The following is a 13,804-nucleotide window of genomic DNA, read 5'->3' as shown; positions in this document are numbered from 1 at the left end:
GCCCGAGTGATCAAAGTTTTGGACAGATTTCGGAGGACCCAATGATGGGCCCCAATTCCCCACCAGGGCAATAAAGTGTAGCCAGAAAAATACTCACTGCCGTCAGGGATCCCCCCTGGGAGGTCCCTGGCCAGTCCAGTAAGGGCTCCTCGGGGGCTCTTGGTACAGAGGCCTCCAACAAGGCCTGGAGCCCTGGGCCCCGTCACTCGTCATCTGAGCCTTGGATTTGGGAGGCCATCCATGGACAAGGTTGTCCCCAGTGTCCTTCCTCCTCACAGCAGGCACACTGATCTGCCTCCACGGAGGGCGCCGGTCCTTTTGCTTTCCTGTGGACCCCCTAATGCGCCTTCGCAGGGGCTGCCAATCAAACGCGCTGACGTCTGTCTCTGTTCCTCCTGGGAATAGTCAGCTGTGAGGGGTTCATGCCCATCGCCCATCGTCTTCTCCTCATGCCCGGGACACTTTGCCAAATGAAAGTCAGATTCACCATACGGAGGCTTCCGGGGGCTTCCGGGTCTGCATCTGTCATTCCTGGACGCTTGGGAAATCGGCTCTAGAAATTCAGAGGGGTCTTTACGGAGCTTGTTCTAACTCCTGAATCTTATTGAAGCTTCTTGTTGGGGGTGCTCCTATCCCGAGTCCCACCAAGAGACATCTCCAGTGATGACTTATCATGGCGTTGTCTGCTGCCACACTTGGGTCCCAGTTGGGTTCCCTAATAGGAATGGCTTCTGTGGGGGCAGGAGTTTGATTTGGATCCTCATCAGGAAGCCTTTGAGCTTCTTCCCTTGTTTGATCCGTCACTAGTTGGCGCTCATCAGCCGTGAGGAATAAGCCAAGCAGGGTCTGCCCAGGTGGGGTGGGTGGTAGGTGGCAAAAATGGTAGTAAACAACTCAGTCATTTTCTGCTAATCTTCCCAAGAATTTGGGTTCAATTCATCAGGTCAGAGGTTGAGAAGGGACTATATGCCCATGGATTTATGCCAAAGGGGTATTTGCCTTGGTGGGAATTGTCCTGCCCCAGCCACAGGAGCTCTCGGGCCAAAAGAATTTCCCTGATGGGTTTTTGAGGGTGAGACCATCCCTGACCCCAGGTCATAGCCCTGCGATGCCACCAGTGAGAGGCTCTGAGGCACTCAGTAGGGGCCAGAGGGGGTGCTAGGCATCTGGCCGGGCAATCAGCAGTGACAATTAGGATGGAAGGGTTCGTTCTATGTAGATTGATGAAATCTTCTCAGCTTTCTCCATGGACTCTCTGCTGTCCCCATGCACAGGAGGCTGTGCCTTCCTCAGAGTCCTTGCTATGTAGCCACGTGACAGTCTGCACATCCGGGGTTTCCTCTCCTTCTCCCGACCTCTGACCCAACAAACAGCTCCAGCTGCAGGATCCACACAGGGGCCGCCTTCCCTCCAGCACAGACGTCAGCCAGGCTGTGTCACAATAAAACACCTTCTTTTTCTTAGTCACAGGCTCATAACTATGTGTAGCCCATTCAGCCAGGACTTTTCCCAAGGGGCCCCTGGGCAGACCTCGGTGACAGATACAAAACATACACAGAGACAGGGGACCAGAGGGGATTCCTGAACCCGAGGCCAACAAACAGATGAGAACCTAGAGCAGAGCGAAGGGAGTCACGTCCTGGGGTCCTCCAGTCCCCTGCAGAACCGGAGCTCTTACCCCAGTGGCCCCAGAGATGTCCCTGTGAAGAGGGACAAGATGTGTGGAGTCAAGGGTCTCGGTGCGCACTCAGGGGGACTTACCAGGTGGCCAAGGGTGCTGCGACTTTGCTGAGTCCAGTTTCCTTTTTCTCGAAGCAGAGCCGGGTGGAGCAGCTGAACTGCTCAGGGAGGCAGGCAGGAGCTCCCCAAACAAAAAGGGGCTCCGGCGCTCTCGGGCCCCACGTTGGGCACCAAATTTGTAACGAAAAACTTGGTCCTTGTCACCAGTACCAATCCAATAACGAGGACACAGTTTTGAGGAAAAGGGAAAAGAAGGTTTATCGCTTTGCTAGCAAAGGAGAAACACAGGGGACTCCTGTCCCAGAGGCTGTGACTCTCCCCATCAGGAGGGACATGGGGTGCCGCAGTCTGGCTGGGCACAATCAGGAGCCACTTGTCAAAAGAAACTAACTTTATTTTTAGAACCACACACGACAAACAAAATAGTCTCTCAGGAAAAACCCTCAGAGCCTCAACTGCCACCACCGGCTTTCCCCAAGCCTCTCTCTCCCACACAAGCTTCTCTCCACCTCCCACAATCCTCCTGCTCTTGAGGCCGATTGGCTGGGTCACGTGGGCGGAACCAAAAAAGTCCCCCAATGAGCAGCTCCGTGGTCTGAAAGGGCAGGGAAACAGTCCAATGAGCATCACCGCAGAGGAGCCAATCAGCTAGATGTTGCTGGGGCCGAGGAGCCAATCAGCTAGATGTTGCTGGGGCCGCTGTGAGCCAATCATCAGCCAGCAGCTGGAAGTTTGCTGGCAGCTGGAAGTTTGCTGGGGCCCCTTTGGCTGTGGCTCTCAACATCTCCCCCTCTCTGTTTAAACAACAAGCATGTGGCTTAGGGACCGTGCCTGTTAGGCAGTCCAATTCAACATATGGTCCTTACCCGTCATCAGATGAACTGACCTCTAGGCGTCAGCCTCCTGTCTTAGGTTGGTACCACTGCAATTGGATCATACCCGTCACTGACTACCGGTCCAGCATACAGCCATACTTGTGGATAGGCCTTTGCACCTGTGGGGGGGTGAGGTTCTTTGCCTCACCTCTGTTGGCCCCCAAATTTTAGACCATCACTAGTAGAGGAGGATGCAAAATGCCATGACATTAAGCCAATTGAGGGCTCCTAAATTGTACCACCGGTGACACCATCAGCAAAAATACTCCAGCACTACCACAAGTCACTGCACCAACAGATAGTTCACAATGCATACAGGTGAGCTCACAATGTGTCCAGGCAAGTTCTGCAAGCAGTTCAGTGATGGCTATTGTAGAAGCTGTAGATTGATTTTATCTTTCACTTCACCAGCACTGGGATGAAGATAGGAATTCTGGCAATAGTGGCTAAAGAAAAAATTATGTAACATTCCAGAAGGCACTAAAAGAAAACAATTTTCTTAACAATTTACATTGTCTTCACCGGCACTGGGATGAAGATAGGAATTCTGGCAATAATGGCTAAAGAAAAAATTATGTAACACTACAGAAGGCACTAAAAGAAAACAATTTTCTTAACAATTTACATTATCTTTAAGAGAATTATTAAATATAATGAAAAGGAAAGGTAAAAGTAAACAAACAGATCTGTTAACCTTCTTTTTTGTTTACATATTAAAACAATCCTCAACAGTTGTTTACCCAATTTAAATTAAACCATATAAATCACGTGAAAAAAAAAATATTTGGATCCATTTTATCATGAGCGCTCATCATATATGATATATGGACATACGTACATTCAAACATATAACACAAAACACAAGTGTGCACACATAATATAATACATACAACACATAACATTATAGTAAAGGCCTTATAACTTTTTACAGGTGAAATCTCCATTGCAATGTTTAAAAACTCTATAGTCAAAAAATAGAACTGATCAGCAAAACATTAACCTAGGTCTGTATGAGCTCAAAAAACAAAATAGAACTTCATGATATGGCAAAGGGCAATAATAAAATAGATATTGAAAAAAGCATCCTGGTTCTGTTGCAGATGTAAGAATAGCCAAACTGGAGTTTTGGATATCAGTTGTTATGGATTTGAGCCAAATCATCTTCTTTTTGGTCTGTAGAAATCGCTTTAGTTAATCTTTCTGGAATCCAAATCGGCTGCTGTTCTCCCTGTGGAAACACATAAACAGACCCCCGACTCCAGACAATCACTGGGTCAGGACCTTGGTTAATCTCTCTGGAATCCAAATCGGCTGCTGTTCTCCCTGTGGAAACACACAAACAGACCCTCGACTCCAGACAATTACTGGGTCAGGACCTTTCCATTGTCCTGTTAGAATATCCTTCCAAAGTACCTTGGGCTTATGTACATTTTTTGGACACATATGCCTTTCCGCAGCACTAAGTCCTGATGAATCCAAATTTAAAAAGTTTAGAGTAAAAAGGGTTATTTTAAGTTTATCTTTGGGGAATATATACCCCTTCCCAATTCCTTGTTTTTGCTTTAATAAGTACATTTTAATAGTTTGATGAGCTCTTTCAACTATGCCTTGTCCCTGTGGATTGTATGGGATTCCTGTTATATGAGTAATGCCAAATGTTGAGCAAAATTGTTTAAAAGAGGTAGAAGTATAACCAGGGGCATTATCTGTTTTTAACTGTTTTGGAACACCCACAGTGGCAAAATTTTGTAAGCAATGAGCTATAACATCTTTAGTTTTTTCTCCGGCATGAAGGGAGCCCATCAAAAATCCAGAAGAAGTATCAACTGTAACATGCAAATATTTTAATTTTCCAAATTCTGGCAAGTGTGTGACGTCCATCTGCCAAATATGGTTAGGTATCAATCCTCTAGGATTGACTCCAAGATTAACTTGTGGTAAAAAGGTCACACAATTTTGACATTGTTTTATTATTTGTCTAGCTTGTTCCTTAGTTATTTTAAAGTGCTTTTGTAAAGTATTAGCATTGACATGGAACTTTTTATGAAAATTTATAGCTTCTTCTAGTGTAGAGAAAATATGTATGTCATGTGTAGTTTTATCTGCTAAATCATTGCCCAAACTAAGGGCTCCAGGCAATCCTGTATGTGCCCTGATATGTCCTATAAAGAATGGATCTTATCTGTCCCAGATTAGACTTTGTATAGTGGAAAGCAAAGAGAAAACAGTAGAAGAAGGGGAAATCCTACCAGCATCTTCAAGAGATACTATAGCATTAACTACATACTGACTATCAGAAAATAAATTAAATACAGAATCTTTAAACATCACAAAAGCTTGTAAAACTGCATTAAGCTCTACCTTTTGAGCTGATTGTTTGGGTACTAAAAATGTAAAAGTTTGATCAGGGGTAACTACTGCTGCTGTACCATTATTTGACCCATCAGTGAATATATTTGGAGCATTCATGATAGGTGTTTTTCTTGTCATTTTTGGAAAAATTACAGGATGCGATGACCAAAAAGACAATAAAGGATTAGATGGTAAGTGGTTATCAAATGAAACATTAGATTTACACATGATTATTGCCCAAGTATTTAACTCATTAGCTAACTCATCAATTTGATTCATAGTATATGGAGTAATAATTTTATTGGGAGAAATTCCAAACACTCCCTTTGCTGCTTTTATTCCTTTGAGTATTAATTGTCCTACAGCCTCAGGATACCTAGTAAGAATAGTGTTAGGAGAATAAGATAAATGTATCCATAATAATGGACCTTCTTGCCAAAATACTCCTGTAGGAATATTTTTTGTTGGTAGTACAATAAATAATAAAGGCAAACTTATATCAATTCTATCCAAATGCATATTTTCCATATATGTTTCAATGATTTTTAATGCCTTTCTTGCTTCAGGCGTTAACATTCGGGGTGAATTTGGATCTGATGGACCTTGTAGGATATCAAATAAAGGTCCCAACTCTCCTGTTGGTATACCTAAATAAGGCCTTATCCAATTTATGTCTCCTAATAACTTTTGAAAGTCATTAAGTGATTTGAGTTGATCTACTCGTATTTGAATTTTTGGTGGACGGACCATGGTTGAGGATAATAGAACTCCTAAATAATTAATTGGAAAATTTAATTGTACTTTATCTATTGCTATCTCTAGATTATAATTTTTTAATAAGTTTGTAAGTGTGGCATAACATTCTAGCAATGTGTTTTTATCTTTGTGTGCTAATAATACATCATCCATATAGTGAAATATTTGTAGTTCAGGATTTTGATTTCTAAGTGGCTGGATTACTTTGTTAACATAAATTTGACACATAGTTGGGCTGTTAGCCATCCCTTGAGGGAGTACTTTCCATTCATATCTCTGATCAGGACCTTCATGATTCAGTGCAGGGATAGTAAATGCAAAACGTGGACTATCCTCAGGATGAATTGGAATTGAAAAAAAACAATCTTTAATATCTATAACTAAAACATACCAGGTTTTTGGCAAAGCAGATAACTGAGGAATCCCTGATTGAGCAGGTCCCATAATAACCATCTCATTATTAATGGCTCTTAAATCTTGCAGTAATCTCCATTTACCAGATTTCTTTTTGATGACAAAAATGGGAGTATTATGGGGAGATACAGAAGGTTGTATATGTCCTTCTGCTAATTGTTGTTTGACCAGGTCATGGGCTGCTTGTATCTTTTCTTTAGTCAGGGGCCACTGAGGAACCCATACTGGTCTTTCTGATTTCCAAGTAATTTTTATTGTCTCAGTGGCCCTTTCTGAAAATCCAACCCATGTCTGTCTCTCCCTTGATCTATTTGTATTGGTGCTGCTATACCTTGTTCTTGTTTTTCTAATCTTTTTCCTTTCCTAAAACCTTGTCTAGTCATAATAGTGGGTGCATTTTGGTTGATGTTATTTGTTAATGTCAAACCTAATTGATCTAGGACATCTCGTCCCCATAAATTTACGGGAAGATGATCCAATACATATGGCTGTATAGTTCCTTCACATCCTTCAGGATCCTTCCAATCTAATACCATTGCACTTCTATGGGGATTAGTCGCCACTCCTAGGCCTCGAAGCGTTTGAGTGGCTTGTTGTAATGGCCAATGTTTTGGCCATTCTTGACGAGAGATGATGCTAAGGTCTGCACCTGTATCCAGTAGCCCATTAAATTCATGTCCTTGAATATTTAGTTTTAGCATGGGGCGAGAATCTAAATTTAAAGAAAGCATAGCCCAATCTACACCTGTGGAGCCTAATCCCTTGGAACCTCTTTCTACAGTACGACTGGAAAATTTATCATGTAGGCTGGGTATTATTAGTAACTGTGCTATTCTATCTCCTGGTGAAATTACTGATATACCCTTTGGAGAACTGGCTATAATTTTTATTTCACCTTCATAATCGGGATCAATTACCCCAGGACTTATCATAAGTCCTTTTAGAGTAGAAGAGCTGCGTCCCAATAATAAGCCTACTGTTCCTTTGGGAAGAGGTCCTTTCACCCCTGTGGGAATGATTTGAACTCCCATCTCTGGAGTTAGTACTGCTCTGGCGGAGGCGCAGATGTCCAACCCTGCGCTCCCTCTGGTTTGTCTGATGAGGGATCTGATGGACAATGTGTCCTGGGCACTACCCTGATGGGGTTGCTGGGTTCCTCCAGTGCTCCGTATATTTGTGGTTTGGGGCCCCGGAGCATTGGGCCCCCCTGTCCATTTTTTGGCAATGGAGCCCGATGCCTTTCTCCACGATATCGTGGATAAACACCTGGTCCTTGTTCGTTTTTTGATAATGGAGTACCCTCTATGGTGGTTTGAGAACGGCATTCATTAGCCCAATGTCTCCCTCTACGGCATCGTGGGCAAATACCTGGTATTCTACTCCTTTGATACCTAGTTTTGTTAAACCCTCCTCCAATGGGGCAATTCCTTTTAAAATGTCCTGTTTGTTCACAATTGTAGCATGTTCTTGGCCTGGCATCTAAAGCCTGTTTTACTGCAGCTGCCACAATTTGCCCTTGTTCATTAATGTCTCTGGCATCTAAAGCCTGTTTTACTGCAGCTGCCACGACTTGCTCTTGTTCATTAATGTCTCTACATAATTTAATATATGTGTTTAAATCTTCATGTTTCCATGGTCTAATGATATCTCTGCACCAACGATTCGCTTGCTCATAAGCCAGGTGTTTTAGTAATGGCATTGCTTGTTCTGTATTCCCAAAAACTCTGGTAGCTGTTTGAATAAGCCTATCTACAAATTCAGCATAAGGTTCATTAGCTCCTTGTATTACCTTAGATAATTGACCTTGTAAACCTCCATGTCCTTGTAAAGTCTTCCATGCCTTAATTGCATCTGCAGCAATTTGTGCGTATACGCCAGGATCATATGCAATTTGTTGCTGCTGATCCTCATAAGGTCCCTTTCCTAACAACATATCTAGATTTCTCTGAGGATAACCAGCTGCTGCATTTCGCCTAGCCGTCTCCTTGCAAAATTCCTCATTGGCAACCTTCCATAACAGGTATTGTCCTCCATTTAGCACAGCTTTACACATATTAGCCCAATCTGCTGGCGTCATGTTCAAGTTGTTAATGGATTCGACCAAGCTTACAGTGAAGGGTGCTTGAGGACCATAGGTTGTTACAGCCTCTTTTAGCTGCTTCACTGTTTTGAAATTTAAAACTTGGTAAAATCGCTGCCCTCCTGCCTCAAATACAGGGCATGTTAATATTTGAGATCTTGTCTGAGGATCCCAACTATCAACTGCGGGGGTTGGGGGCCTCCCAGCATATGGAGGTGGCGCTGTTGGTTGGACACTTACACCCTCTGGTGATAGAAAGGTGTTAGTAGCAGTCTCCTGTTGTACCTTTCCCCCTGATGGCTTTTTCTGTTTTACACTTTCTTTCTCTGTCTGATTAACTTGAGAGACCTTCTCTTTTACTTGAATCATTATGTCTTCTCCTTCCTCTACCATTGTCTGAACTGAAGGCTTTGGACTAAGCAAACAAGATATGAACGTCCACAATGGCAATGTGCCAACTGGCAGAGTCCCTGGGCTTTTCTTTTCTATTCTTTTTAAATCTTCACCATGATGGTTCCATTGTGATATATTTAACAACTCCTCCTTAAAAAGCCATGGGCTACATTTTTGTATTGTATCAACGTATGCCCTGACTGCTCTTGATTTTACTGGGATGCCTCCTTCCTCTAACAATTTACTTAACACTCTTTCAGTTTGTTTTTTACTAATTTCTGATCCCGTATTTCTACTATAATACAACCCAACAAGATGACGCCAAACAAAACCGAGACAGAATGAAATAAAAAGGGAACAACAAAAAGTCATTATAGCCTTTCTATCCTCCTGACATGGGCATCCGTCCTTTCTCCCTATCTGTTCCTCAGACGTAAATAGTTTTTCCTCAGATGTGAGCGGTTTTTCTTCCGTCTCACTCATCTCCAGGGACAGGCAACTTAAAACAAAAGTGAAACAAAATAACAAAAGAAGAATCTTAAAATGGCTACCCATCCTCTCGCCCTGCCCTCAGGGGCGAGCAGTTTCACTTACCCTCAGTCGCTCCCCGTGCGAGCCACCAAATGCCGCAGTCTGGCTGGGCACAATCAGGAGCCACTTGTCAAAAGAAACTAACTTTATTTTTAGAACCACACACGACAAACAAAATAGTCTCTCAGGAAAAACCCTCAGAGCCTCAACTGCCACCACCGGCTTTCCCCAAGCCTCTCTCTCCCACACAAGCTTCTCTCCACCTCCCACAATCCTCCTGCTCTTGAGGCCGATTGGCTGGGTCACGTGGGCGGAACCAAAAAAGTCCCCCAATGAGCAGCTCCGTGGTCTGAAAGGGCAGGGAAACAGTCCAATGAGCATCACCGCAGAGGAGCCAATCAGCTAGATGTTGCTGGGGCCGAGGAGCCAATCAGCTAGATGTTGCTGGGGCCGCTGTGAGCCAATCATCAGCCAGCAGCTGGAAGTTTGCTGGCAGCTGGAAGTTTGCTGGGGCCCCTTTGGCTGTGGCTCTCAACAATGGGGGGCTTAAAGGAAGTCTTCAAGGGTTACATTCCAGGTAGGCTCTGGTAGGGGGCCCTAGGACACTCCAATGGTGTGTTAGGATTCACTTATTGATTGGGGAGATACTTCCCAGATCCTCAGCAGGCAGCTCCTTCCTGTAGTGGGTGTGTTGAGGGCAATTAACTAGGGGAGAAAATTAACACTGTGTCCCTTAACTTGCTAGGGAGGGGAGAGGGGAGAACAGAGAAAACACGTGTTCTTTTAAAAAAATAAGCCTCAGAGCAATGAGAGCTACCATCAGAAGGTGAAGGGGCCATGGTTACAATGACATAAACCATCCCTAAATATATATGATTTTTGATACTAAGGATTGAACCCAGGGATGCTGAACTACTGAGCTATAGCCCCATCCACAGGCCTTGATTTTAGTTTTTAAGGGGACTGTGTCCAGAAAGTCTGTACCCAATTGAATTTCACCAGAAGGGGTGGATGGGTAAGCTTTGAAAGGAGCAGTGTGGTCCTTACCTATTGGACACACGCTGGTCACTAGGGGCTGAAGGGCCCGGCTGGGAGCAAGATCCTGGGAGGTGGTCAGAAAGCCCGCCCCGCCCCCATCACTGGAAACGCCCATCATCTAAGAAGTCTTAGATAGCGAGCGGCATTTGCTAAGCCTGGACGCCAGGGGGCGCCACACACCGAAGGAACGTGACCCAGGCTGTGAGATGTTGGACCAGGCGATCCGGCTTTGGGGGTCCCTCCAATGCAGAGAAGACAGCTCTCTGCTGCCCTGACCTCCTGAGGCTTTCCCGGGGACCCTCGGATGTGCCCACAGGAAGCTCTGGGCCTGAGAATCAGGCACTTGTTGGGGAGAGAAAGTGCATGTGCAGCACTGGGGTGACAGCCTTCGCTGCAGCCTCCACGCTGTGTGTCTGTGGTCAATCGATTACTCTTCTGAGCCTCAATTTTATCATCTGTCAACTGGGAGTGACAATCCTCTGTCCCACTTTACATATGTGTGTATGTGTGTGTGTGTGTGTGTGTGTGTGTGTGTGTGTGTAAGTAGCTTAGGCAAAAGTGCTTTGAAATCCTGAGAAAGCCTAAGGATGACTGTGGCTGAGATGGGCCTGTCAGGGTAGGGGCACAGGTAACAAGGCCACTAGGCAGCTGTGACATTAGCCCTGAGAAAGTGACACACAAGGAAGGAAAGTAACCCAAAGGGAGGCCAAGAAGGTACTTAAAACTGTGGATCTTGAGTCAGAGACATTGACTAGAGAGCTAATTTTGCTACCAACAACTTGAGACGTGACAAAAAACGATCCCCCCGTCTCAGTTTCCTTATCTAAAAAAAAGGAATTATGGTTATAGGGATGTTGCAAAGATTAAATGAGATCATTCAAAAAAGGTGCTTAGCACAGCACTGGGGATATTCTAATTGTTTAATCAAAGAAAGCGACAGCAGCAATAATAGTTGTTGAATCGTGATATTCCAGATGGAACATTCTAGAATTTATCTCCCTTGCTGTTTTGGACTTCTCCAACATAGATATTGTAATGCTGAGGGTGTCCAGCAGGAGGTGCTGTTGCCCTTACTTCCCTATTGCCTGCTGAGATCCAGGGAGCGGGAGGCGGTTTTTCCTGCCGCAGTGTCTGATGAGTGTCCTGGTAGCAGCCTCTGGGCCCCTTCCTGGTGCAATAAGCTGAACCCCTGACTCCCAAGCAAGTGTCTCGGCCCTCTGTCCTTGGACACCGCTCTTGATTGCACTCTTTCTGCTAATAAGCTCAAGCCACCTGATCTGGCCCCAGGCATCCAGCCAACCTGACCCCCCATCCTGCCAGCTGCTGCCAGTTTCCCCACAGTGACCGGGCATGTGTGGTCGACCTTCCCTCGATAGGTGGTGCCTGTTGGGACGCTGGCCCCTGCGTCCTGCCTCTTCTTCCTCTACTCAGTGGTGTCTTTCCCCCATTCCTCCTCTCTGGAGTTGGAGGTGGCTGTGACTCGCTGTCCGCTGTGAGGACAGAACTAAAGGGAGGTCCGTGTTCCGTAGACCCCCACACTGGGGTCACGGGCAAGCTAAAGGGAAACCCAAATGCGGGTCCCCGACACAGGCCTGTCACCATCAGACCCCGCCGGGCTCCAGGCTCGGGCACTCCACTGATGTTCCTTACGCACTTTCTCTTCTCAGCACTGGGCTAGCCCAGCACTGGGCTTGGGCTAGACCAAGAGGGAGGGGGACTCCGTGCTGGGCCTCAGGGAGCTTCCCTTGGGAGGGGGAAGGCAGTGCCACCCACGCTGAGGCCTAGTTGGTTCTATCTGTGCTACGAGAGAGGACAGGCAGCCAGGGTGGCTCAGCAGATGGGCTTCTGGGCCTCTGGGGTGTCCGGGGAGTCCACAGCCTCACCAGGAAGCCTGTGCCTTTTCAAAAGGGTCCATCTTCCACATCCAGGGTTCAGCGTGGGCTCCCTCGGCCTCTAAGCCTTGGTATTCCTTCCTTGACCCAATCTCTCTCTTCCAGGGAAAGCCCCGGCAGAGGGCCAGTCACCTGGGGACTCAGCTGGGGACGCCTCCTCCTTGCCGTCTCCCAGGGCCCCTTCTGCGCACCCTGCTCTTCACCCCGCTCCTGGTTTGCCACCCAGAGCCTCGAGAACCCTCTCCCCGGCCCTTGGCAGCCTCCACTCTCAGCCCAGGTTGTGGCGACGAGAGACGCCAGGACTTATCTCCTGATAAACTCCAGCGTGACTTACGGCCTGCCCAACCTCCCGTGTGTGACATCTGCAATCCTTGGCATGTTTGTTTTACAGAATAATGCCACCAGCAGGTCATCTACTGTCACTGGGAACAAAGAAGAAAAAGAAGATGAAAAGCAGCCTCCTGGTGCCCCAGTGCCCCAAACCACAGCGACACCCCTGGTGGTTTGGGGGGAGATGGCCTGGTGTCAGCCCACAGGTTGGCCTGCAGATGTCGCATGACTCAGGCAAGGTGGGCAGTGGCTCTTTCTGATGTTGATAGAAACGTCTCTTTTTTTCCTTCGCGAAAGAGCCACACACGTTAGCTGTGGAATAATTATAACAAACAAGAAGCCAAGGTGCGCCTGTCACCAGCCTCCTGGACGCCATCCCGAGACACCTTGGGAGGGGCACACAGAGCATGCTTTTTCTGCAGAGCTGGGGACCAAGCCCAGGACCTCGGCCGATAGGCAAGCTCCGTGCCGCTGAGCTACATCCGCAGCCCCCTAACCTGCCCCCTCTCTGAACTTCAGCCCCCTCACCTGGGTGACTGACTGCCAGGCCGCAGTCTTCCTCAGTGGCTGGACAAGCCAACCCTGGTTCAGGGCCTTTGTCTTTTTCATCTGTAAAATGGGGAGGTCGAAGAGCTCTGCCCACCAGGGAGGGGATCGCAGCCTCCCTCCTCTGAGGCCTCCCTTCATCCTCAGTCTGAGGCTGGCAGCTGTGACCAACACTCGGGGGACCCCTGCCAGGCCCTGTTCTAAGCACGTCATTTAATCCTCCTGATGAGGTTGGTGTTATTTCTGTCCCCTTTTACAGATGAGGAAACCCAGGCACAGAGGGCTCAATAACTTGCCGTGACTCTGTCCATCTGCGAGGGGCAGAACCAGGACTCTAACCCCACTCCAGCCATGGCAGGCCCGTGTTCCTCCTGTCACCAGGTGCCCGTGTCCACAGCGAGTGCATTTGCATGGTGACCCAGGGAAATGCACACCGATATTTAAATGGAATAAAAATTAGAAGAAGTAAACACGTCCTACTGCGGGGGGTGTTATTTACTGGTGTGTTCATGGCTGGACAGAGGCCCCTGTTTTATTTACTTCTTGTTGTGTGGTGCTGAGGATGGAAGCCCGGGCCTCACTCGGCCAGGCCAGCGCTCTGCCACTGAGCCCCAGCCCCGGCCCGAGATTGTCTCTCCATGTTGTCGTCCTTTCTAGCTGATTTTTGTAAACGCCGGCTGTGACCACTACTTTGCCTTCAGACTCGTGACGGGTCGGGACCTGAAGTTTGAGAAGCAGAAGGGTGGTGCCTTCCCTGAATGTGCCGGGGAGACTCCCCCGTCCTTTCCTTGGGGGCGCTGGGCAGGGCCCCGGGCCCCGCCAAGCACAGGCTTGACCCCTGAGCTACACCCCGCCCA

At 47.0% G+C, this 13,804-nt stretch overlaps 1 long non-coding RNA gene across 2 annotated transcripts in view; it reads left to right on the top strand.

Annotated features, from left to right (window-relative positions):
* LOC124075375 (uncharacterized) overlaps positions 1-13,417 on the top strand; it is a 36,615-nt gene extending 23,198 nt beyond the window's left edge. The window contains exons 2-3 of one of the 2 annotated variants that reach the window (XR_009224351.1): positions 12,177-12,640; positions 13,207-13,417. This is a non-coding gene — a long non-coding RNA (uncharacterized LOC124075375). Of the gene's footprint in view, positions 1-12,176 lie in introns of both variants that reach the window. The other variant, XR_006846015.2, reaches the window with a different exon arrangement.
* The last annotated feature ends 387 nt before the right edge of the window (positions 13,418-13,804 follow it).

This window comes from Marmota monax, unplaced genomic scaffold, assembly GCF_021218885.2.
Source record: "Marmota monax isolate L192 unplaced genomic scaffold, Marmota_monax_Labrador192_F-V1.1 WCK01_AAM20220418_F8-fsc00008, whole genome shotgun sequence".
In the NCBI taxonomy this organism is placed as follows: domain Eukaryota; kingdom Metazoa; phylum Chordata; class Mammalia; order Rodentia; family Sciuridae; genus Marmota; species Marmota monax.
The sequence above is the reverse complement of the archived record's forward strand: the minus strand, read 5'-3'. Positions and strand labels throughout refer to the sequence as shown.